We start from the raw sequence: 23,548 nt of genomic DNA on the forward strand, positions 1-23,548 counted from the left end.
GCCAATATGCCCCCCTGGTCCAGCGCCGGACCCTTCCTGATTGGGCACCGGGAAGCATCATGTGCCTTTGACTGAAATGACATGGAAGATGTATGGTCCAAGTGCCGTCCTCGGCACCACTGCTGTGATGGGAAGAAAACCACTCTGACCCAAATAGACCTGCGCTCAAACAATGTCGCACCAAACGAAGACAACATATTGGGAAGAAAAATGCTTGTAAACTGTGTGTGCTGGAAGATGTATTGGTCAGACGGCCATAGGGCAATCTTTGAACTATTGAAATCTTTAGAAATATTGTTTAGTTCTTGAACAATACTTACAAACCTAATTAATCAAGCATAGATGGTTATTTTCACTCTTTACATACTGCATCATTTTGGAACAAGAATAGGGCTGTCACATTTATTTTGCTGACCAATTCCCAGGTGCTTGCTGGCAAAAGCAGAGTTTGAACATACATTTCCACAGCAATCCTGAAATAACAGCCTTAGCAGAGCTCCTTGCCTGCTCCTAACCCTTAACGTGCTTCAAAACTTCCTCTTTGTTTCCATTTCTCTTTTTGTGCATTTCTTTGGCTATGACACACCATTTTCTTTCTGGTTTAATTCTCTTTATATTTAGTTATTGCTAGGAATAAATTTGACATCTCATCCAGAATAGTATTTTAAACGTGCCATGGACTTAATGTATGATGGAGCAAGCTAACAGCACAATTTTAACATCAAATCAATCATATATATACCTCACAAAAGATAGGCAGATAAAAAGTTCAGCATAAGACTTGTTATTAATATATATATTCTTTTTTTTCCTACTGCTTATACTACTGTCTTTTCTGGAGAAACTCTCGGGAATAACTCATGTCATGAATTCTTCTTGAATTGGATGTAAGCTGAGGACTTTGATCTCTTTCCAAAACTCAGATTTTTTGAATCCACAGTCCTACTGAATTCCAAATTCTGTTATCTCTACATTTAGATTACACTTATTGTAATAAAGGCTTACTGGCTTCAAAATTTTTGACATACAGATTGTGGCCAAAGCCTCTGAACATTGAAAGCAGTTATTGAAAGCAAATAACTTGACATTTGAATTAATCTTAAAAGCTATTATCATATTAGTAAGTTTTGAAACTAATTTTTACAGACAGTAAGCAATTTATTATAATGTTTGAGGTAGTTATTAAAGTTTTAACAATTGTGTACAGCAAGAACCTTTAAATATCAAGTTTCTTTTTTATAATTAAAATCACTGAAATGACATTTATTAGTTAAAATACCAATTATTATTTTTGCATTTATTATAATATAATAATCATACTGATATGTTCAGGAGATCTCCTAAAGTAAACTACCATTCAGAAAAAAATGTATATTTTAAATCACTTCTGATCCTGGGCTTTATGTTAAATGAACAGTCAGAGTTAAAATCACATGTTTGAATTGCCCTCAGTGGCAACACTTTCCCACTTCAGGGCTTGCTTGCTGTAAGAATGGAGATCCTTAAGCACGTTTCATTGTATTTAAATGCATTGCAGTGAGATATGCCCAGAACATATGGATCTGTTGAATGTATGTAGGAACATTTTTGCAGTTCCAGCTATACATGCTAATTAACTATTTTCTTTTTAAAAGTACTGCGTATAGCCTACCACCCTGGTAACCTCATTTATGCATGTTTAATATAATAACCAGTCCCTATAAAAGCATTTCCCTACCAACCAGGCTTGAGGTGGTGTAGGAAAATGTTCGGCCATTGGTTGTCAAAGCCTGCTGCATGGGGAACACGAGTGTCCAGTGCTAGAAGTCTTCCTATTTGCAGAAATGAATGGAAATAAGCCACGTAAAAAGCAGTGTTGCTCAGGCTAGAACAGTGAATTTGTCTATAAACTAAAAATCAATCTGAGGCATGTGAATCTTCAGAGTTTGTGCACACAGCATGATTACAAAGTAAGGGTAGCTGTGCAGATCTCCAGACTAATTTTAAAGATGCTAAGCTGCTAGGTCCAAGCAGCATTCCTGTCTCTAGCACTCAAAAATCACTTGGCATTCAAAAATTATAGATTTGGGGGTTTATTCTGCAAGGACAGGAAAAGCAGTAATTTTGTGTAACAGGGAAGAGAGGTGGTGAGTTAATGATGTGGTTGCAGCCATGTTGGCTTCAGAACCAAGCCAGTGACGTGTGGCATTCACCATGGAAAAGTAGTTACTGACCCACCAGGCTTCATGTTACTTTAACTTGATGACTGCTGCCTCAGTGCATCACATTTTACTTTTCCTCCATCTGTTTCAGTCCATTTTAGAGGAGAGGACAGACAAGTTGTGCCATTCCAATTCTGAACACGGTGTTCCCAAGTCACCCCCACCCAGGGATGCTACCCCACCAGGCTGAGGGGAAGAAAGGACACAGACCACCTTGAACCCTGTAGGCCAACACAGGCGGAGATGAAGATGCTGCATTAGGTGTGCTTCAGGATGCTGCTCCTCATTGGTGAGAGCAGGGTGCTCACAGGGATGGCCATGGGGCTCAGGCTGATCAGATGTTGGGCAGAGCTCAGCTGTGAGCGAGGAACTGATGGGCCAGGTAGGTGTTGCAGCTGGATTCATTTGCTCTGTTTTGCCTTTGATCTAATCTTCAGCAGCACAAAACCAAGATTATGTTGTATCAGTTCCTATTCTGCAGCTTATTTCAGAAACCAGTTACACCCTTCATGTTTAAACGCCGGGTAAACCAAAACCCTGTCTTTACAGCGTATTTTCCATAGTTTGGGGCTCTCTCTCCCATTTCTCCAAGAGCAATTTAAATGCTGATTACAGTGAAAATGGAATTTTCTATGATAAGGAACTTATGCTGAGGTAAATGCAGAAGAGGAACTGTGTTTTACCCTGAACAGTCCACCTGTGAAATGCTGCTCTGGCTGAGCAGTGCCTGTTCCCAGTAACAACACGGGGGTCACTGGTGACTTTGGGCAGTGCAAGTAAAACAGTGTTTTGGTTTCTGTCTCAGTATACCTCAGTGATGATGGCGGTGGCTTTCTGGCCCTGCTTTGGTAGGAAGATGTAGGTGGCCCGCGTATATACACAGTGAGCACACTGTATAGGTCTTTTTGGCTCTTTTTGTGTGCTCATCTATCCGTCAGCTCAGCTGCTGAGCCAAATCCTCACTTTCGGACTTTTGACTTAAATCCTCCAAGTTTTTCCGAGTCTGCTGAGGCTAATGCAGACGGGGAAGTGGCAGGAGCAGCAGGCAGCCCTGCCAACCCGTGCCGCACGAAGGCTGTGCCTGGGTGGCAAGGGGCGGCTGCGGCGCTGGCAGCCCCAGCATCCCCTGTTACCATGGCACTGCCGACATTCTCTGGGCTTCTTCATATTCCGCAAAAAAATGCTTGGGGCAAACACCTTCTTTCGCAGAAATTTGGCATGACCGTCTCCTTCGCCACTGGCCTGTTCTTCCACCCATCTCCCCACAAAGAGGTTAATAAATGTTTACTTTTTTTCCTGTTTCCATATGGTTTGTTCACAGGCTTTTGCTTGTGTGTGTATGAATGCTCACTTGCATTGACTGCTGTGAGGGAATTGTTCTACTAATGCTGGCCATCTTCAAATCAATGCCTGCACATAACAACAGAAAGTGCCTCAGATGTAGTGGTTTCCACAGGACTATTGTTAGGCCTTTGTTAAGCATTTTTGAACCTAATAAATAATGTCAAAAGTCGCTATCCTAGCCAAAAATGTTCCTTTTGAAACAGTTCTAATAGTATTTTTGTTCTGTGATGTTTCCCAGTGTTGTGAAGAATTTGTGCCTCACAATAGGAATCTGGTATATCGCGTGCCACTTTGCCATTTTTTTTAATTTATTTTGAGATGGGAACCCTTCTTTTCTGGGCAGACATTACCATTTCTTTACATAAATGTGACTTTTTCTTGAATAGCCATATCTCTTGGAACTTCGGTGTTGTAAATGCTACTAAAATTTGCAAACTACAGAAAGATCGAATCTTAATGGTGGAATGAAGGGAGAGAAAACAAAATGCTCAACTTAATTATATGCTATTTCAGTGAACCTCCTTTGTGTTTTGTTGCATAACTCATAATTAAATTAAGTGTAAAGCAGGGTTTTAACAATTGCTTTATGCACTGAAAAACAACGATAACGATGGTCAAACATGATCACAGTAGTCCCCTCTGGCCGTAATGTCTATTCATCTAGACCTTAATGACTATTTATTCTGAAAGAAGTTCCAATTGGTGACTCACTGTGATTCATTATATTTTATATAGTACCTATTAACAATAAACTTGAGCTGTCCTTAATCTGTAGTTTAATTTGTGGATAATATTCCTATTTCTGCAGTGCAATAGTGTGTAGCAAATCAAACTAGTATGAAGCATACTTGAAAGACATTTTTTTTCTGCGCAGTTTACTTTGCTTAGTTTAATTGGACTCTGGGGAAAAATGTCAAAAATCACATTTCTGTGCATTCATATTCTCTGTGGCACCAAAGCTGTTGGATGCTAGCTCTATCAAACTACTGTTCATTCTGTAGGGCTTTTTGGTAGTCATGTCTTTTCAGTTTAGTGCAAAAAGTGACATTTTAGCTTGTTTTCTGGCTACAGGAAAAAATAAATATTAGGGGATATACAGTAGGAAGTTCTTACTTGTGGTGTTAGGTGGGAGGTCCTAAAACAAGTTTCAGCTCAATACAGTTGTAACAGAGAATTAAACTCCATTTGGCACACAGGCCTTGAGAAATTGAGCTTCTAATATTCCTGACAAAAGTAGTGGACATACTGATTTTAGCAGAAATTGTAGTAATGATTCTTTTTTTTTTTTTTTTTAGCTGCCATCTTCCAATTGTAATCTCAGACAAGATCTCCAGATATCTCTGGAGAAGGCTTTGGCCAGGAATAATAGTTTTCTATCAGAATTTAAATAGCAATAATATAAAAGTGCCTGCTAGAAAGGAAAAAGAAAACTCCAAAACTTGTATGAAGATTTAAAAAGAAGTATTAGGAACTTACTTTTGCTATTGAAATTACACAGAGGAATACTGGATAAAACAGATCTATCAGATAGGATATGTGCAATAATAGTTTTTAATATAATTACATATTTCTTTTTATGTTACAGCATGAAGAGAAAACAATGTTGAACTTTTTCTTAATATTTGAAAACTCAGTGTAATTTCAAATAGCAGAAATCAGAAAGAGAGTCTATCTTGAGTGCATCTATATGAAGTCATTAATGCCCAAGGTATATTAAATGTCTGCCTGCTGCTTGCTTGCTCAGTTGGTAACAGCTATTGTTATCTTCGTTCACATTTAGGTAGTGTAAGAGGTAGCCAAAAAGGTCAGCGGGAATGATTTTTTTCCTTAGAAAATCCCAGTCTTTTTCTTCACAGGAAGGGATTTTTTTGACAATATTTCATCTGATTTTTTAGAACAGCTAGAGGAAAAAAGGGAGGGTGATATGGTCTGTACTGAAACTGTCTCTAGTAAAAGATGTGTGGTTTTCTGAGAAATTAGTCTCAGGACCTGAGGACTGATTCAAAAAGACCTTCATAGTGTAGATTATCTGATTCATCTCTAGTACTTTAATACACAGGGCAGTTGTCTGTATGAGATACATAGTATAGTTTGATTTAGATGGTCCAAAGAAATAAAATGATCTCTTGAGCATCGTAGATAATTAGCACACACAGCAGCTTTTTTTTTTTCCCTGTCACAAGTCATAGAATCATGTAATTTTTTATGTTGGAAGGGACCCTTAAAGATCATCTAGTCCATGGGCAGGGCCATCTTTCACTAGATCTGATTGCTCAAAGCCCCATCCAACCTGGCCTTGAACTCTTCCAGTGATGTGACATCCACAGCTTCTCCATGTAACCTGTTAACAGTGTTGTGCCACCTTTGATCGGTAATTAAAAGCATGAAGGAAGGTTACATTGTGGACTGGAAGAGAGAGAGGACACACAGAGGGCAGGGAAGAAATCTGTTAGTTGTCGGGCTTTGGCAACAAGTAGAAAGGAGCAAGGGATCTGAGCAACCTGATTACCTTTCAGCTTGACGAATGTGGCAGCATCAGGTGTGCTGAGCAGCAGCCGTGAGCATTGCTGAGCTAGTGGCAGTGCTTTGGGTGCCAGAAGTCCAGCTGCGACCACAGCTAAGTCTCCATGTGTGTGCAGTTTGAAACTGTACTAATTTAATTTGAACTGTGACTCACTGCCTTTCAGCTGCAGACGTGATATATATATTTCCAAGGGCAAGATCATATATTTCACAGTAGTTTTCCTTTAAATGAAATAGGCTTCCTGTGGGGAATCTTCACTGGTTCTGGTGAGGTATTTTTTCTTTTAGATTATGTTTCTTTCATGGATAAAACCTGGAAAAAAAAATGCAACTGTTGCTGATGGTAAGGTCATGAAAACCTTAATATTAAATTGAATGAGAGACAATCTGAATACAAGGCTTTTTGGAGATGGGAGTTCTTGGTGACCAATATCAGCTCTTTCTTTTTGTAAGCCTATTTCTGCATTTCTCCTGGAGACTGCAGAATTTCTTAGAAGAAATTAAGAAGTCACTCAGTTCTTGCCTCACCTTGCCTCACCTTGCCTCTCTTCTCTCCTTGTCACTGTACAGTGAATACCTTTGAACGTTGCAGTAAGCAACATGACTGTCATCTGTCATTCATAGCTGCTGTCTTCCCTGCTTGCACCACCTTACTTGTGACCTCTTCAACTTCTCTGATTTTGAGAACATTTGCTTTTTTGTGACAGCTATTAACCTTGCTTGCCAACAGAGCCCTGAGGAGGCACAGGCAATGCTGATGGTGCTCCTGCAGTGTAGCTTGCTTGTTGTCCTTGGAAAGTGTCCAGAGCTGTCCTCCAACAGTGGGACAGGACTGCACAAGCCTCAGCCAGGGGTTTGGTTACTGTACTCATCAACCCTTGGCTGTGTGTTTTTCACACCCCTCATCTGGTGAAACTTTGCGTGTGCACCTGGCCTTGCTACCTTTTGGGCCTAGGTCATGAGGGGTATTATTTGGGACTAGAATGAGGAGAGTGTACGTGATTCCTTGTTCTCTAAAGCAAATAGAAAGAAATTTATTGTGAGGACAGTGGGGCAATTTCCTTAGCAAATCCAAAGGTTTGGTAGATGATTGAGTGAAATAACTGGGTTTCCCCAAAAGGATGTTTTTACCCACCCTTTATACTTGGAGCCTCCTCCCGGCCATCACAAGGCTTTTCTGAGGACTCCAGGTCAAATAGCAAATATCAACTGGCTCCTGGGAGCCTCATGTCTGAGTAGGATTTTCCTTCTGCTCCTTGAAACACTGCCATCTGTGTAGCTTTTCTGTGCTTAATAAACACCTCAAAGCACCTTCAGCTTTTACAGTAGGGCCAAGAGGAGTGAGAATTTGTGACCCTCCAGATCCAGGTTGCTGGGAGCCTGATTTCCTGTAAGCAACCTTTCAAATGATAAAATGTATGTGTGAAAAGTTACAAGAGCTTTCTATTGTCTCACAGCACAGTTTAAATATTAAAAAAGTGTTTTCCTAATCACCATCAGTGTTGCATGGAAACATGCAAAATGTTGGAAATGTGAAAATCAAGGCACAGTCTTTTTGCTGTTAGAAGTTCCGCAGATCCTGAAATATGATTTTAGATAATCATTTTGATTAGTGACACTTGAAAGAGGACAAAGATGTATTTGTTCTCCTAATGATAGATAGTAAGTGGATTGTTGTGCATTGGTCAGGTGCACACTCCTGAAATCAGAGGATATGGGCTTTTTTAGAGAGGAAACCCCCTGATACTTGCTGCCTAAATGATTCATTACAAATACATCGTCAGGTGAACTTAGCACATTTGCTCTCTAATCATTAATTAAAATGAATTGACTTTTTGAAGCTGTTAATTACCTGAAGCAGACTTAAGTTTGTTTCAGAAAGCTTCCACCTTTATTTTCTATGAACTGTTACTTGTGATGTATAGCTAGTTTTTATTCATGGAGCATAATTGCTTTTCTAAGACACGTGAGATTGCCTCTTTCCCTTGATTTGAGGATCAGGTCTTCCTAAACAGAACAGTAATGAACTGAAATTAAAGATTGTTCTTGGGTACAAGTTCACACATGAATATCAGAGAATGGAGGATGCTGGAAAATCACTGTCTATCTTAAAATTATACAAATATATATGAAAAGCATATAATTGTTGCAAAGATTTTATTTTATTTTATTTTATTTTATTTTAAAGAAAGGACAAATTCACTGCTTGTGCAACTCTCCCTTTCATAGGGACACACCAACAGAAAATTTGACTCAGCATTTTTCAATTATCCACAGAATGATATCAAACACTGGGAAATTTAAATCTCAATTTTACTTTAAGAAAAAGAAAACAGACAAAATCTAACCACATTTGTCATGAGACGTCTTCATACTTGATGTTGTATTTTCAGTTTGTTCCATTTATGGTGCTGTTAGTGATGTCTGTACACATTTATCATCACAAAATCTTTTTTCATTTATGTCACTTAGCAGAAATAATGTTAAAGCTGAAGTTTTTCTGCCAGGTGTCAATGCTAGGATAAATTTTTTTGGAAAAATTTGGCAGATGTTATTTACCAATTTATGTCAATAGAAATAGATGTAAGAGGATATTTTCTTTTTCTTACAGAGAAAAAATGTATATAATCATGAGAATAAATAGAAAAAAAAAAAAGGAAAAGTGTTTGTGTCTATAGTTTACAGCTGGAATGTGGTGAGGAGGAAGACATGGTACCTTATACAGGATGTGACTTTAGATTCATTCTTAGGTCCTGAAAAGAAGAATTTGCACATGTGCACTGTAGCTGTGTTACAAATCTGAGTTTGGCATCTCAGGTTTCCTAAGATGCCACTGGCCCTGAGCCTGCACAGGTTTCATGTATCCTGAGGAGATGACTGTATTTGTAGCATCCCCATTCCATGATCTCAAAGGCTGAATGTATCTCATCTCCTCTTTTGCCTCTGGCTGCAGCAGCCTGCTCTCATACTTGGCATCAGAGCCCAACAAGGGGACAATAGGTCCCTTATTCTCTGAACACCCTGGCTGTTGAGACTCATGAACCATAGAGGGGAAGAAGTCACCCAAAGGAAATGCATGGGCTGAGGAACATGGTGTTGTGGGGGATGGAAGAAGAATATCAGAGGGGTTGGAAGAGGAAAATAATGACATAGCTTGAGTTGCCAAACAGTGCTGGGGGGGGAAGTTTTGTACTTTGACCTCTTCCAAGACATTTCTTCTGAAGCTGGGTTAGTCACATATGTTTGAATTATACAGGAGGACAGTAATTTTGTAATGATCATTTTCACCCGTTTTGAATGGTCTACTTTGAGACTGGTTTTGCAAAAAGCTTAAAAATCACAAATGCTGTTCAAAATAGTTAATTCTGAAAGAGGCACTGATAGAGTACTACTGTGACTCCCGTTACTCATTAGCACTAGATAATCACTCACATAAGGTCATAAAAACATGAAAAAATGATTTCTGAATTGAGATGTTAAGGATGTGCAGTAGCAAGGATTAGTCTATGAGGCTTTCAACTCAACATATTCATAGAAATGTTTCTTGCCAGATGAACACTGAGGCATCAATGTTTTTAGGAATTTAATTTTTGTTGTTTGTTGTAATCCAGTATATGAGTGTGAAGTAAAGAAACTGAGCAGATGAAATTAGATTTTTTATTTTTTTATTTTTTATTTTTTTTATCTTTAAAAACTGACGAGGGCTTGCTACAGGACAAGTTTTCAGTGCTGTCTCTGGGATGAAATCATTTGTCAAGAAGAAGGCTAAATAATATTTTATACCTGAAAAATGACCTTGGAAACTCTTGAAAACATTGAGTTTTGATTAATATTCTAGGAATAGCTTGCTTTGATTTAAAGAGAGCACAACAAATAAAATTTAAAAAAAAAAAAAAAGAAGAAACCTGGTAGAAGTTTTGAGTAATTTAAGTTAGTTTTTTTAATGTGAGGGAAGATAATGGGAAATAGCTTGTTACATCTGTTATTTCTTACTCTTGTAGAAATAGGCTACTATTAGAAATCTTGATTTTAAATTTAGATGTGAATTTGAACTTCTTGAGTAAATAATTCAATTTTTCATGGTCTTCCTGCGTTTTATGGCCGATGTCATTTTATGTTGACTAAAAGAGAATACCACAGGCCACGTTCTCAGCAGCTGAGCATTGGCTCATTGACTTGGGAGGTACAGAAGTTACACCACATTAGAGACCAGTTCTGCGTCTTAGCAGACAGAAAGATGTAACAAAGTTCAGCTCCAGATTCAAGGATTTTTCAAAATGTAAGGATCCATTCAGTTGCATTACACTGTTTCTTATTGTTGTCTTGCCGGGAGGTTGGAAGAGCAAGAAGGGAGAAGCTGGCTAATAAACAACATATGCAAGACCATCACTGACCTAAATCAGAAGTACAAAATGTGGAAACAGAGCTGACTTCTTGTCCCCAATGATGTTATTGGAAGCTTTGTCGCTAACTTCAGCAGAGTGGAAATTTCAGGCTATTTCCTTTCTGAAGTAGCTTATAATGGAATGCTTTGCTGCAAATGCAGATGCAAATTAATACACTTAAATTCATGACTAGTTACGCTGAACTGAGACTCTTTCAGGCTTGGTGCATATATTCCTATGTATTGCTCCATTGAAGTATCAGAAACAAGCCAAAAATTTGATGAATAGACAAATTAGAGTAATAACAACAATAACAACTTGTTTTATATAAACAAAGGGTTTTAGAAAAATCTTTTATTTCACAGATGATTTACGTTTGGAATTAAATTTCTATAAGTTAGATTTGAAAGCTTTTTTAAAATGGTAACTGGCTTTCACGTAAGCATAAAGAGAACACGGACAAAAAGAGGTTTCAGTAGGTGAGATAAATTGCATGCAAGGAAAGGCATTTTTTCAATTTTACAACTTTTTCCTTTAAAACATTTGGTAATGACATAATTTGGTAAAATCCATTTCAGTACCTAAGATGCACCCATTCTCTCTAGCTGGGAAACATTCAGTGATTTCCAGGAAATGTTGTGACAGTTGGAACAAGACAGATGGAAAAGTCGTAGGAAAATTATGACTATTTCTATCAAGGTTTCTGTTGTTTTTCCTTTGTTTGTCATCTTATATCTCTCTTGTCTTTTCTGCACTATGGATGCATGTTGCTGAGTAGTGTCGTATTTAGACTAAAATTCCATTTATCCACTTGTACTGCTGTTTGTTTTTTTTTTGTTTTGTTTTTTTAATCTCCATTTCTTTATGAGATTACATCAGTATTGTGTGTTGTCCTCCCCCACAACCCCATAATTCCACAGTTTAAAGATGTGCTCTTTTAGATTTTTTGTGTGTGACTTTAACAATGTTCTGTTCACATTTCCTTGGATAGACCCAACAATTGCTTGTTGACCCATTTTAACCCCTTTTGAGCATCATCTTCAAAGTGTAACTGTCCTTGACAATGAAAGAGACCTTCCTATTGTCTGGTCCTTCCAGGCAATCTTTAGCATTGAGTTAAATGGCTTTCAGATGGAGGAGTTGGCTGGAAGGAAGGAGACAAAGTGGCCTGTTGTTTCTGAGTGACTTTGCCAGAGTTTCCCTTTTTTCTTTTAGAATGGTGCATTTCTATAGAAGATGACAGACGTTTTGACAGGTGCAATATGCTTTGAACTGTTGTGTCAGATAATTCTTTTGTCTTGGTTTTTCCCAGCAGAGTAGTACGTCTCCTTAGGATGCTGATATGCATATTGTTTGCTTTTCATTTAGTGTGGTGAAGCCTTCCATCCTCCTTTTCTCTCTCCCTCTCTCACTTTTTTAATGGCTCTTTGCATATATGTAGCTAACCCAGATGGGAAGGCGGAGTGACCATGACTTAAACCTCTCTCTCCAACCTTTTGATCGTGATAACTGACACTTATAACTCAGGAAATGATAGTGGTAATAGAGAAAGAGCTGGCAAAAACATACAAAAGCTTGACCTCAAATGTTATAATCCCCTCTCTGCCTGCAATGAACTATGTTTGTATAAAAAAGACAGTTTTGAGACTGTGACTTCAGAACGGGAAGGATTTAGTTTTGCTAACTTACAGATTGGCCTAGGTAAAAACAATCTGCAGTCCCATCACAATCAAAGCTGGGTTTAGAGGAAAAGAACTCCAAGCTAAAGTTTTAAAAATTAAAAAAATATTTTATTTTATACTCCCAAAGTCACTATGGATAGTATTTGTCAATCAGGTAACTTAACTTTTTTGGAGTGTGTAGACTGTGTTCTACATTTGTAGTCAATGTTTTTGCAGTGTCAGTAATAAGGGTTTTTAGGGCTGCTATGAATTACTATATTATAAATAGGGCCACTGTTAAACTGGTCATGTGGAGAAGATATCGGGATTTGTGCACGATAGTATCTTCCTAATTGTCTCTCTGCCTGTCTGTTTGGGGCTTAAATAGACTTTTCTACTATTACTTTTGATGTTTTCTTTTTACTTTTAGAGTTAACACCTCTTCTTTTGGTTGCCTGGGTATGACTCTCATTCATTGTGTCATGAATGACATCCGTGTTACTGAAAGACAACCTGACCCTGAAAAATTGAAAACAAGATCTCTTTTTTGCAGTTGCTTCACATGGCATAAGCTCAGTGGGGAAGAGAGATTTAAAGGCTGCCAATCAAATGGAGGAATGGATGACATAATTTACTGTAACAGGGAGAGGTGGCTTGGAAAGCTTTGTTTTACGAATCTTTCCAGAACATCTGAGAATTTGATTTAATAGCTCATGATGTGTTTAAAATATTTAGACCAAGATTTTTAAAAACTGGGGACTCACATTTAAATCTCTGTAAATTATAGTTGGGTGACCTGGTAGCCTGATTTCTAAAAAATGGTAAAAATGAATCAACTTTTGTGGTTTTCACGGCCACCTCCTCTGATAAATGCTTCAGAACATCTTATTCTAGTGTTTCAGCCTGATTAGAAATTTTAAAATTCTATGTGTTATAATGGTATATAGTGAGTAGTCTTGCATTTTTAAAAAATGTACCTTTTCTGAAATAATGAAATTTATGGGAAGCTTTTGACTGGTGATTATGATACTCTAAACAGTAAATGGCTATATTTATTTCTTTTCTAGAACATACTGCAGTGCAGCAAAGTGTTCTGCAAAAGAGCTTAAGCATGTAAGATCAATAGGACTGAACTACATGGCTAAAATATTGTCTGAAGTACTGACTGCTACCATAGAAGGATTCTAATAAACCTTATACTTGAGCGTAAAAGTGCTTCTTTGGCATCATTGAATTTTTCTGTCTCTTCAGTTATTTTTTCAAGTAACGCCAGTTTAAATTTTAACTCTTGCTTTTGTAAGTCAGTCATTTAAAGAAGGTACAAAATCTTTCAATTTTAGTAGCTGTTCTTCTTAGATGAAAACACAGTATTTTTGCCCTCTGTGTTCTGTACTCACCTGCTGCCACTAGTCTTTGGTTGCAGATTTATCTTGTAGACTGATATCTAGCTGAAACTCCATATGTCACAGCAGAACAAAATATTATTTGCAACACTGGGAAATTCAAAACACATTCATGTAGTTTTACATTGTAGCCAGCTGAAAACACATTACGGTGAAGACTGTTGGGCAGTCTTTCCAAGAGGCCTACTTACTGACACTGTCTCTAATTATTATCTGTCACGGAAAGCTCTAATATTAAGAGATTTGACATCTTTCAGTGAAGAACCAAATGGAACTGATGTTAAATTGCTTCAGACTCTTGCAAAACAGGGTACTAACTGAAGCTAGGAGAATTTTGTCAAAGGACCCACAAGGCAAGACTTTCTTGGAATGATGTGCATCACATTTGGTTTTATGGTTTCCCTTTCACTGTTCAAGGACATTGCACAGCTGAATAGGTTGAAGGGTAACCCACGCTTTTTCACAGGAGTCCAGCGTAAGCATGGCAGAGTCCTTGTTATGGTCATCAGTGAGCTGGTTATTTATCACTTGACTGGTATCTAAAATTTCTATAGGGTTCTCTTTAATAAAATAAAGGTGGTTGCTCTTTTGATCAGTTCTAGTAGGAAAATGTGCAGAGTTCTCACAGGCTACTGATGTCTCAAAATATGCTCACTGTAACAATTCAGAGGCTGTAGAAACTTCATGGTTGTCAAGTGTTCTGCTTGCCCTTGCCATATAAACTTCATGGTTGTCACAGGAGATAGAGAGCTGTACCTCCTGCTCCAAAAGCATAGGCTCCCACTGTCAGGATTGGTATCGTGTTGCCAACATGGGGAGACTATGCAAATTGGATAACGTAATGCTGCTCATTTGGGAGCTGACTGGGCTAATTCCCTTGTTAATCCTGTGAGCAAATGAACAAGCTACTCATAGGCTCCAAGGCTTGTTGAGGCCAAGCCGTGTACTCCCGCCTCGAGAAGAGCTGCGCCCACTCTCCAGGTAATCTGTCTCCTGAGTGCTCAGTAAATGCCACACCTGCCACCTGATTTCCCATTGCCATTGATGTGCCAAGTATGCAATAACCTGTAAGGAATCCACTGATGAAAAATCAATTAAAATCAGCTGGGATTTTTTCCACCAATTTGGCAAAATTTGGATCACACTGTTAACAAGAAAGCCACACTGAACACATCCTTTCCCATGGAATCATTTCACCTGTCTGGCAGAATAGCAGGCTTTTTTAGAGTGACAGCACATGGGAAATCCCACTTTTTTTTCCACAGTTGGTGTTCAAGAGTCATTTCAGGCCCACAGGACAGGAAAGGGACCACTACTAAGTCTTTCTTTGGTAGAAGTAATACGTTGGCTCCAGAGAACTGAGTTAAGGAAGAGGCAACATCAGTGTCATTGCTGATAGTTGCCTACTGAACAAAATCTTTGACATTTTGTCTTTATGAAACTTCGAATGCCATCACATGAATGTACTTTTGCTTTTACATAAACTTTGACCTACTGTGACAGTTTTCTATATTTTTCTGTTCTTAGACCCCACAAATGAGATAGCAGCATGAGCATCCAAATGTAGTGGTTCACAAGAGGCCTTCGATAATCTTGGAGGACTTCTTCCATCCACTGGCTCCTCTTTGCCCCAACATAAAATATCTTGTCCGACAAAACAGAGCCATATCTCTTAGGTAATTTTTCCTGCTCGTTCCTTCTCATGCCTACCGTAATACTTTTGCAGAGAGCATAGCTTTTTATGAGTGTGCTCTTCACCAAAGTTTAAAATCAAAAAGGAAAATTTAAAATGAAGTTTCTAAGCTCACATTTAGACTAAGTTTACTCGGTCAAGTTTCTACTGTGTTTTAAAGCATGTTATCATGCTACAAAATTAATGGTAGACAGTAAAATCTCCATGAAAAGGCATGAAAAGTGCTAGTCCAAAATCGCTATATTTAGTAGAGGACAAACTACATCTCTATGTGACTAGATTCAAGCAAAAGGATGGACCCATGATTTTCTATCTCTGTTATTATGTCCATCAACATAAAATTCTCTCATGAATTATCTCAGTTCAGTACTGAATTGATGCTAATGAGATAATGTTAAACTGTTAAGATGTTCTCTAGCCTTGTATCCAAATATGCCAGTCAAAAGTTAGTCCCTTTTTCTAGAAAAGGTTAGTCTCAGATGTTGTACTTACTTTGCAGTGTTTTCTTTGTCATCTTTAAAATGTTTAATCAGATTGAATGTGTAAATGATCATCACTACAATCTTGTGTTACATAGCTATAAAAAAGTTTGTCTATGCACTGACATATATTGCCCATGTGGTAAAGAAAATACTGAGAATTAATTGCCTCTGATCTCTTCTCTGTATCATAATGATGATGTTCAGTCATTAAGATTTTTAATTTATGACTGTTTTTCTCATGTAAGCATGAACTAAAAGAAATGATGAACAGAAGCTAAACAAAGTTCTCCTCATTACTTTGAATTCTACTGAAATATTTTCTGAAAGAATTAGGTGATTTCTTAAATCGTTCTGAACAACCTTAGACTTTCTATTTGGGCTGATTGAAAATTTCCTGTTCATGTATTTTCCTTTAAATGATTTTTGATTTCAGGAAACCAATATATTTCCCAGAATCATACTGATTTTATTACTATTTTAAAAAATCCCAAGTGATTTTTTGTAAGTTTAAATTATTTTGTTCCAGGTTTCACTGTTCATCTTTTATTTTATAATTTGTGTTATGATACAAGACAGAAAACAAATTGGAAGGATGAAATATCACTGTGGAACATTTGATAATGTCAAAACAAAATCCATCATTGTATGGATTTCTCTGCAATAATTTTTTTTTTATATACTGATTATTTGGGAAATATCAACATAACTTATTGTAAGTCACAAGAATACCAGACGCTGCCGGTCATTTGTCCTGTATGTTTTCCTTTTCAGGTTTCTCAGACATGAACATAGTACAGAAAATCAATAAACAAGTAGTAGTTGCTTTCTCTTTGTCTCGCTGAGATTAGTTAATGTATATGTTGCTGGGTCAGGATTTCTTGCTCTTCTTGCTTGGCTGAGAAATGAAGTCAGTCACTTGGCTGGGGTTTGATCTTCCTGCTGGTAGTCTTGAGGGTGACCACTATTGTCAGCAGGGTGACTGACAGGTAAATTAAAGGAATTAAGTTATTACTCTTTAACTGGGATTTATATTGAAAATATCATTCACTTCAATGAATGTTGGTCCAGATCACCTGATCCTGGAGCATAAGTTTAGCTGGAATACATTTGCTGATGTTGACCTTAGAGAAAAGGATCACAAAAGTAATCTCAATACTATGTTGCAAGAGGAATATTACAATTATTTTCCTAAGTGCATAAAAACAAAATCATTTGCAGGTTTCTTTTTATTTCTCCTTATATTAAAAACCTACCAGAGAAATATACAATGAAACATAAACAATTCTCGCACTCTCTTCCCTGTTTCCTGCTTTGAATCAACATTTAGCAACACTGGGAGTCAAGCACAACTGATGCAGTTACTTTGCATAGTCTACATGACTACGCATGCAGAAAAGCCCTGGAGAATCTGGATGCTGTACACACTATTTAACCCCTGGCTTGCTGAAAATTAAATTTTGTGGCATATTTCCCTGCTCTTCCTCTTCTCAGAAGAAGTTCTTAGAAAACTTCTTTCTCTGTTAGTAAGCCAGTATATCAGTGATATATCTTCACAATTCATTCACAGCAAAATGTGTAAATCATTGCAAATTCCTTTTTATCCTTTAGGAAATTTTCAGTGTAACTAGTGACATTATTTTCCCTGGCTGAACTGATCTTTGAGCTTTGGTTATGTACACAACAGTGAATGAGTGGCTGATACCAGACATTCTTTGCTGAAGCACTAGGACTGGGGAAAGATGTATCACAAAAAGCATAATTATAATGATTTGGGAATAAAGCAAAGTTTCATATGTTTCATGATTTAGAGGCAAAATATTGTTGGACCTTACCACTACCAACATCAACAGTAGGAAGACATTTATATAAATGGCACTTTAGTTCAGAGTGACTCTAATCTTCACCTGGACAATGATTAATGTATTGCCTGCAAATATGCTGAGTCCAACTGTCTGCCAAGACAGTTCTGTTGAGGATTTTCCTTTAGCTAAAGGAAAGAATGAGAAGTGGAAAGAGGTAGAGAGGTAAAGAAGATCAAACAGTGACAGTGGTCTGAGGTAGAAATTGGTTCCAGTACGTCATGAGCAGGTTATGCTGATTACCAAATACATGGAACAAACAGCTAAATAGAGACTGAAGGGATGCAGCAACCAGACTACAGACTGCCTGCCTTATGGTATTGCATTCAATGCTAGGCATTGGGTTATTACATTCACTTCAGATGTAGATAGAACAGCACACTTTTCTTTAGATTTTGCCAGAGCCTCACTCTTTCCTTAGGGAACTGTCTTTAAAATGCGTCATACTGGCTTGACATGTATTTTGAATTTTGCTGTCTTTGGTTTCCTATTACCAACAGTATGCAAGAAACCATACTAATCGTGACACAGTCACACCTGCAAAGAGGAAAATTGCCTTAGTTAAGATAAACTGAGACATGGACAGAAACACTGCATGTGTAACAATTAAAGCTAGTATGTCATCTACATTTGCTAATGAATAGTTTCAATATCAGAACTTACAGAAGGATGTACAACTTGAAAAATCATCACCTAGATGGTGAACTATCTTCCTCTCTCCTGTCATTCCTTTGTCTTGTTGATATGATGAAGAGTTCTGGAAGAAATTTAGATGAGACTAAATAGCATACAGCTTTTCAGCATTCATTCTGGATGTCATGTACTCTTCTGGACATAATAGATGAGAATATAGATCCTGTACAAGCTTTAAAAATGTTTCTTCAATGGTTTTCATCTTGACAGCTTTAAGGTATCTTTCCTCTATTGAGATGAAGATTTCAGAAGATAAATTGTTTGACTTATGGCCCAGTTTCAAAATATAAAGATTACTGTAAGTTATTCTGGTGCAAAAAGAGGAATGACATTGATAATCAGTTTTTCAATTTAGTTTTAGTTTTACTGATGGATGAATGTTGAAAACAGACCTAGCTGATTTTTGTGTGTGTCAACAGTTCAGTAAAAGGCTTATGTGGGTTTCCTTGGTACCTACTGATCTGGTTATGATCATGGTTGGATGCCTCATAGTGATATCTCTATTGATATTTTAGTTATATGGAGGAGAGGAAGGCAATAACAGATCTATATTTTCCATGGTTGGTAAAGCCCTGAATATTTTAGAACAGGTGGTTTGAACAGAGATTCTTACTGAACTGGCTATATAAGAGCAAGAGTAGTTTTTCCCTTGAATGACAGGGAAGAATGTTTCATAGTGTACTTACAGCATATTGAAGCCTGTTTAACTACCAGAGGTAGGTCTCTAGTAATATGTGTAGACTAGTAATATGTATAGACTCATTCCAAGGCCAAGTTTTCCAGTTTTTTCTCCAAAGGCTATGCAGAAAGGCTCTCCAAAATGAGGTAAAGAGCATAAACCCTTCAGCTCAGAAATGGTATCTTGGGCAGGTTGATCTTTTAGAATACCTATGACCTGGCCACCTAGGAAAGAACAAACTAAAACAGATGGGCTGCTTCAGCCTGCAAAGAGCATTCCTGTTCCTGGCAGAGTTTTGCTCCTGGGAAGCACAATGCCAGCAGAGCATCACTGCCTGACTTTTTGGATATGGCATGGCTTTGGCTGCCTCAGAAGTCAAAGATTTTAAAGTCTAAAAAGTTTGGAAACTTATGTTTTCCCCACATACTCTATTGTATGTACAAAGGAGAAATAAGATATATATTTGGTTTGCTTTAATTTGCTGGCATAGGAAAATGGGAAGTACGTGTGTGTAACCTGGCCCTTGACATCTATTGATACGATGGCTGCATGAACACATTTCTAATGTCAAACTATTAAGAACTCAGATTTTATGAAGTATTCCTCTGATTTTTGGTCAACATGAATGACCAGCTTCCTGCTCAAGCTGTATTTTGTGCTGTATTTAACTCACACGTAGGCACCCAGTCATAAATTTGCTACAAGATTTATCTATATTTCTCACATAAGCTAATGTAAGTCACATGAAATTCTTTTCCAAGTTAGCTTACATCAGATCAAATTAGTGCAGAAGGAGCTAAAAGAGTAAACAAGGAATCTGGGGACATTCTGGGCTCTCTGTCACTTCCAACTACACTGTTACTGAATGAGCCAGTTCACTCAGGGAGCAGCACTTGCCAAAGTGGGTAAGGATTTCGAAAGCTGAAGACCATACTTCTTTGCAATTATTTTTGTGTGTAATTTTATTTGAACTTGTTAACTTCAAGATTACTCTCCTTCCAGAAAAGCAACTGGTATGATTATTGCATAGTTTCATGGCTTGTAAGTCATAGGATGTTTTCCAAACCTGTTTTACTTTGCTTGTAATGACACAATGACAATGTTTTGTTTTAGATGTACTAAGAATTATAATGGGTAAAGAAAATTGAGCCAATCTGCTAATGGCAGATGAGAAGTTATTTTCTTCCTAGTTTCTTATTACTCTACTGCTTTAATTCCTGGCAGCGTTGCATTAATGTTAAGCACTGGTCCCCAGCACCGAGTGGCAATTTATCATCTTTCTTGGCAGGCTTCCTGCTTCATCCTGCACCTGCCTCCTTGAAAGAAAACAAGACATCAGATACTTATTCAAATAATGCAATAGCTGATCAGCAGAGTATCTACACAATGGTAAGTTATCCATGATAAAAGGACAACTTTTTCATGCATTATATGTGACATATGTGTCCTTTCTCTTAAGATTTATGACATTCATGACGGTTAGTATTGTTACTATAATCAAATCTTTTACAGCCAAGCTGCAAAGGTTCAACTTATTGTCAATAGATTTCTATATAAGAGTCAATCAAGCAATTTCATAAATGCTTTGAAACACCTGCACTCTTCTTGGAAGTGCAAGAAATAGCAATATCATAGTCTCATCTTTCAAGTCATAAGGCTACTATGTCTCAGTAATTCCCTATAGGGAAGCAAAGTGGAAGAGCCAAAACTGTAAGTACATCGGTTACATACATATGTGTGTATATTTATATGTGTTCACACCCACCTATTTTGCGTGTATATGTGAAGAATAGGTTGTAGCCTTAACCCAGTAATACAGAAGAAATCAAAGAATGGCTGTACCTATGACTCAAGGTGTGAAGAGAATGGTTGGAATTGTTCATAAAAAGGATATATAAAATCTTATTCACAAACATGAAAGGAAAGGTCATATGTTTTATTAGGAATTTGCATTTTACAAGCCTCACTGGAAGCAAAGTACATAACTGCTAGGAAGCAGGATGTCATGTGCCTGCTGGAATGGGAGGTGGGTCCGCCAGTTAAGGCATTAGCCTGTGATCTGGAAACCATTTTTTTGCAGAGCCATAGCTCCCCTGGGACTGGCTTTAAGTTTCTTCAAGCCCCATTCCCCATCTGTAATATGGCTAATCTTAGCCCTTCCTTATGCATTATCAGTATGTGTAGCTAACAAAGACACGTACAAGCATTGGTCAGCTTCTTATATTTGTTCCAAACTATTTGAAATATTAGAACAGTTCAGCTGCATATGATGACATGGTGATCAATAAAGCCATGGTCCTCTGAGGAATACTGTACAATCCATGATTATTATAAGAATCCATATCAACAACCCACCATGTTAGGAGCTGTATAAAAAAATAGAACAAAGGGTAATTCTTGCTTGAGAGCTGTCAACGAGAAAAAAAGAAAAAAAAAGAAAAAAAAAAGGTAGAAACATTCATCAGGAATGGAGCGATTAAGTGAAAAGTGACAGAAAAAGATCATATGTAGACAAGTGGTGCATATATAGAAGTTCCTGAGCTTTCAAAACATCTTACTAGAAATGCTAAGAAGGAAATGAGATAAAAATCTGACCTCAGGGAATTATCTCTTTGCCATAAATTTGCCCAAAGAGGAGAGACAAATGGAACCTGACGGACAAAGAGGTCATAGCTGTATGGAGGAGCTTAGAAATGACCTTGCATGTGGAAGAGATACCACGTAGAGCTGCTCAAATCATTACAAGACAAAATACTTCTTTTAGGTGCCCATCTCAAAGCAGGAGCTTGAACTTGGAAATCCCCATCCCAGGCAAATGCCCAAAGCTTGGGGAATGGCCCCTCTCCCTCTTTCTCATCAGAGCTCTTGTTGTGCATAAAATTTTTGAACATGGCTACAAAGAGGGACCACCATTGTGACAACAAAATATTTTAAGGCAAGATATTTATTTAAAGCTCATGTTGTGAAAGACTTTAGCTCAGAACTTTACATGTGCCTACTGAAATATCATCTACAAGAGCTGTTTGATCCAGAGGCTAATTCTGGTGTCTGTCTCCTGAAATAATTTTTATACTGATATTTTGATTAGGAATTTGCATTTATTCATAACCCAGTCTTCAGCTGAGGTCCTGTTTTGTTTTCTGCTCATGCAAAGGGAAGAATTGCTAGTTCTCTGCAAAACTAATTCTACAGCTATGACACAAAAGGTTTCTAATTTGTCCTGGGCTGCTGAGCATTATTTGATACCTCCTGGAAATGTGAAGGTCTGGTTCTGCATTTATCCCCAGGGTTAGGAGAGGGTGATGGTATACTTGGCAGGCTTCTTGGAAGACTTTCCCATATTGTAGTGTTTTCAGTGATGTTAACAGCTGTGCTGAAAGGCTGGTGGAGGGTTGTCTTGCTGTTGCAGAGCTTTGTTGGTCTATTGAATATGAGCCTTTTTATTGCTACTGTATTTGGAAGAGTCAATTGGTTTTCATTATCCCAGGCTGGAAAGGTGAATTTTGCTGTATTCATGTGACCTTGATTTTTGACAGCAGCCACCCTTCCTGTCAGGAGTACAGAAAAGAGAGACTAAAGCATACTAATCACAGTGGTACTGCTCTTACCTTATGAAATCACCCTTTAAAAAGAACCAGGGCCACATATCCGTGAACTCCTGGAAGCTGACAGACAGTACTGATACAATGCTTAAACAGCGCTACCGGAGTCTGTAGGTGTCCTGGGTGGTGATAATTTATTTTTCTCCTGTCCTCCTGTTCTTGCTGTAGCACTGGTGGAGCTCAGTCACGATGGACAAGTGGGGTAGCAAAGGCTTTCTCCAGTATATCACCCCCACAGAAGGCAGTCCTTTGGTCCCCACAGCATGACCTAGGTCTGTGCTGCTGCTGTTCAGCTGCAACATGTGGTGGGCATCACCAAGCAGCGGGGGGTGACCTGGGGAATTGGTCCTAGCTGTTGGACCTCACAATTTATAAGAGCAAAATGACTGGGAATGCTCATGATTTTTTTAATTTTTTTTTATTTTTTTGTCATGCTGTATACGTGGCTCTTTTCTTTGATTTCTCAGGTTTCCTTACATGTTTGGATATCCCAATTTTCCTAATGAGCCCTCATGTGCAACTGCTCAGTAAATACCAGCCTTAATGCTTGTGACTTAGAAGCTTCGTTCAGTAGCAACAAAAGCAGAACAAATGCATATGGCTTTGTGTATCTGGTTGCTTGGGCAAGTTGCCTTACTTAGCAAATGCAAAGATATTAAATTTCTATTCATATGATTAAAAAAGAGCTTCTTCATGTTTTACCGCATGACCTGCTCTGTTTACGCTGCATTAGGTGTTTACTATAGGGATAGAAAAATGGCACCTTCTCCATCTCCCTCTCTTCTCCTTTGTAACAAATGTTTCTTCAGAAGGACTTGGCCATCACCTGTGTCTCCAACACCATCTAACACACTTGCATTAAAAAAATAAAAATTAAATGTATGCTTGTCTTTATTTTTTAAGATGTGATTTCAAAAGGTAACAGCTAGTGTCAGGTTTCTCAAACTGCTCTTTCTAGTTCTTGTTTTCAATTGAAACAGTGTGCCATGTCAGCAAAACCCACAACGCACTGCCACACTCTCT

General features: G+C 37.9%; 1 protein-coding gene across 26 annotated transcripts in view; it reads left to right on the plus strand.

The window, feature by feature from the left end:
• Positions 1 to 23,548, plus strand: part of LOC308179187 (uncharacterized protein) — a 198,516-nt gene that overhangs the window by 71,392 nt on the left and 103,576 nt on the right. For 23 of the 26 annotated variants that reach the window (XR_013940210.1, XR_013940211.1, XR_013940212.1 and 20 more), the window contains 2 exons: positions 2,293 to 2,583; positions 20,212 to 20,312. The gene's annotated coding sequence lies outside the window, so the exon portion shown is untranslated. Of the gene's footprint in view, positions 1 to 2,292; positions 2,584 to 12,544; positions 15,194 to 20,211; positions 20,313 to 23,548 lie in introns of all 26 variants that reach the window. The other 3 variants (XM_080558990.1, XR_013940232.1, XR_013940233.1) reach the window with 3 other exon arrangements.

The sequence above is a fragment of the Anser brachyrhynchus genome, assembly GCF_964034855.1.
Source record: "Anser brachyrhynchus genome assembly, chromosome: 1".
In the NCBI taxonomy this organism is placed as follows: domain Eukaryota; kingdom Metazoa; phylum Chordata; class Aves; order Anseriformes; family Anatidae; genus Anser; species Anser brachyrhynchus.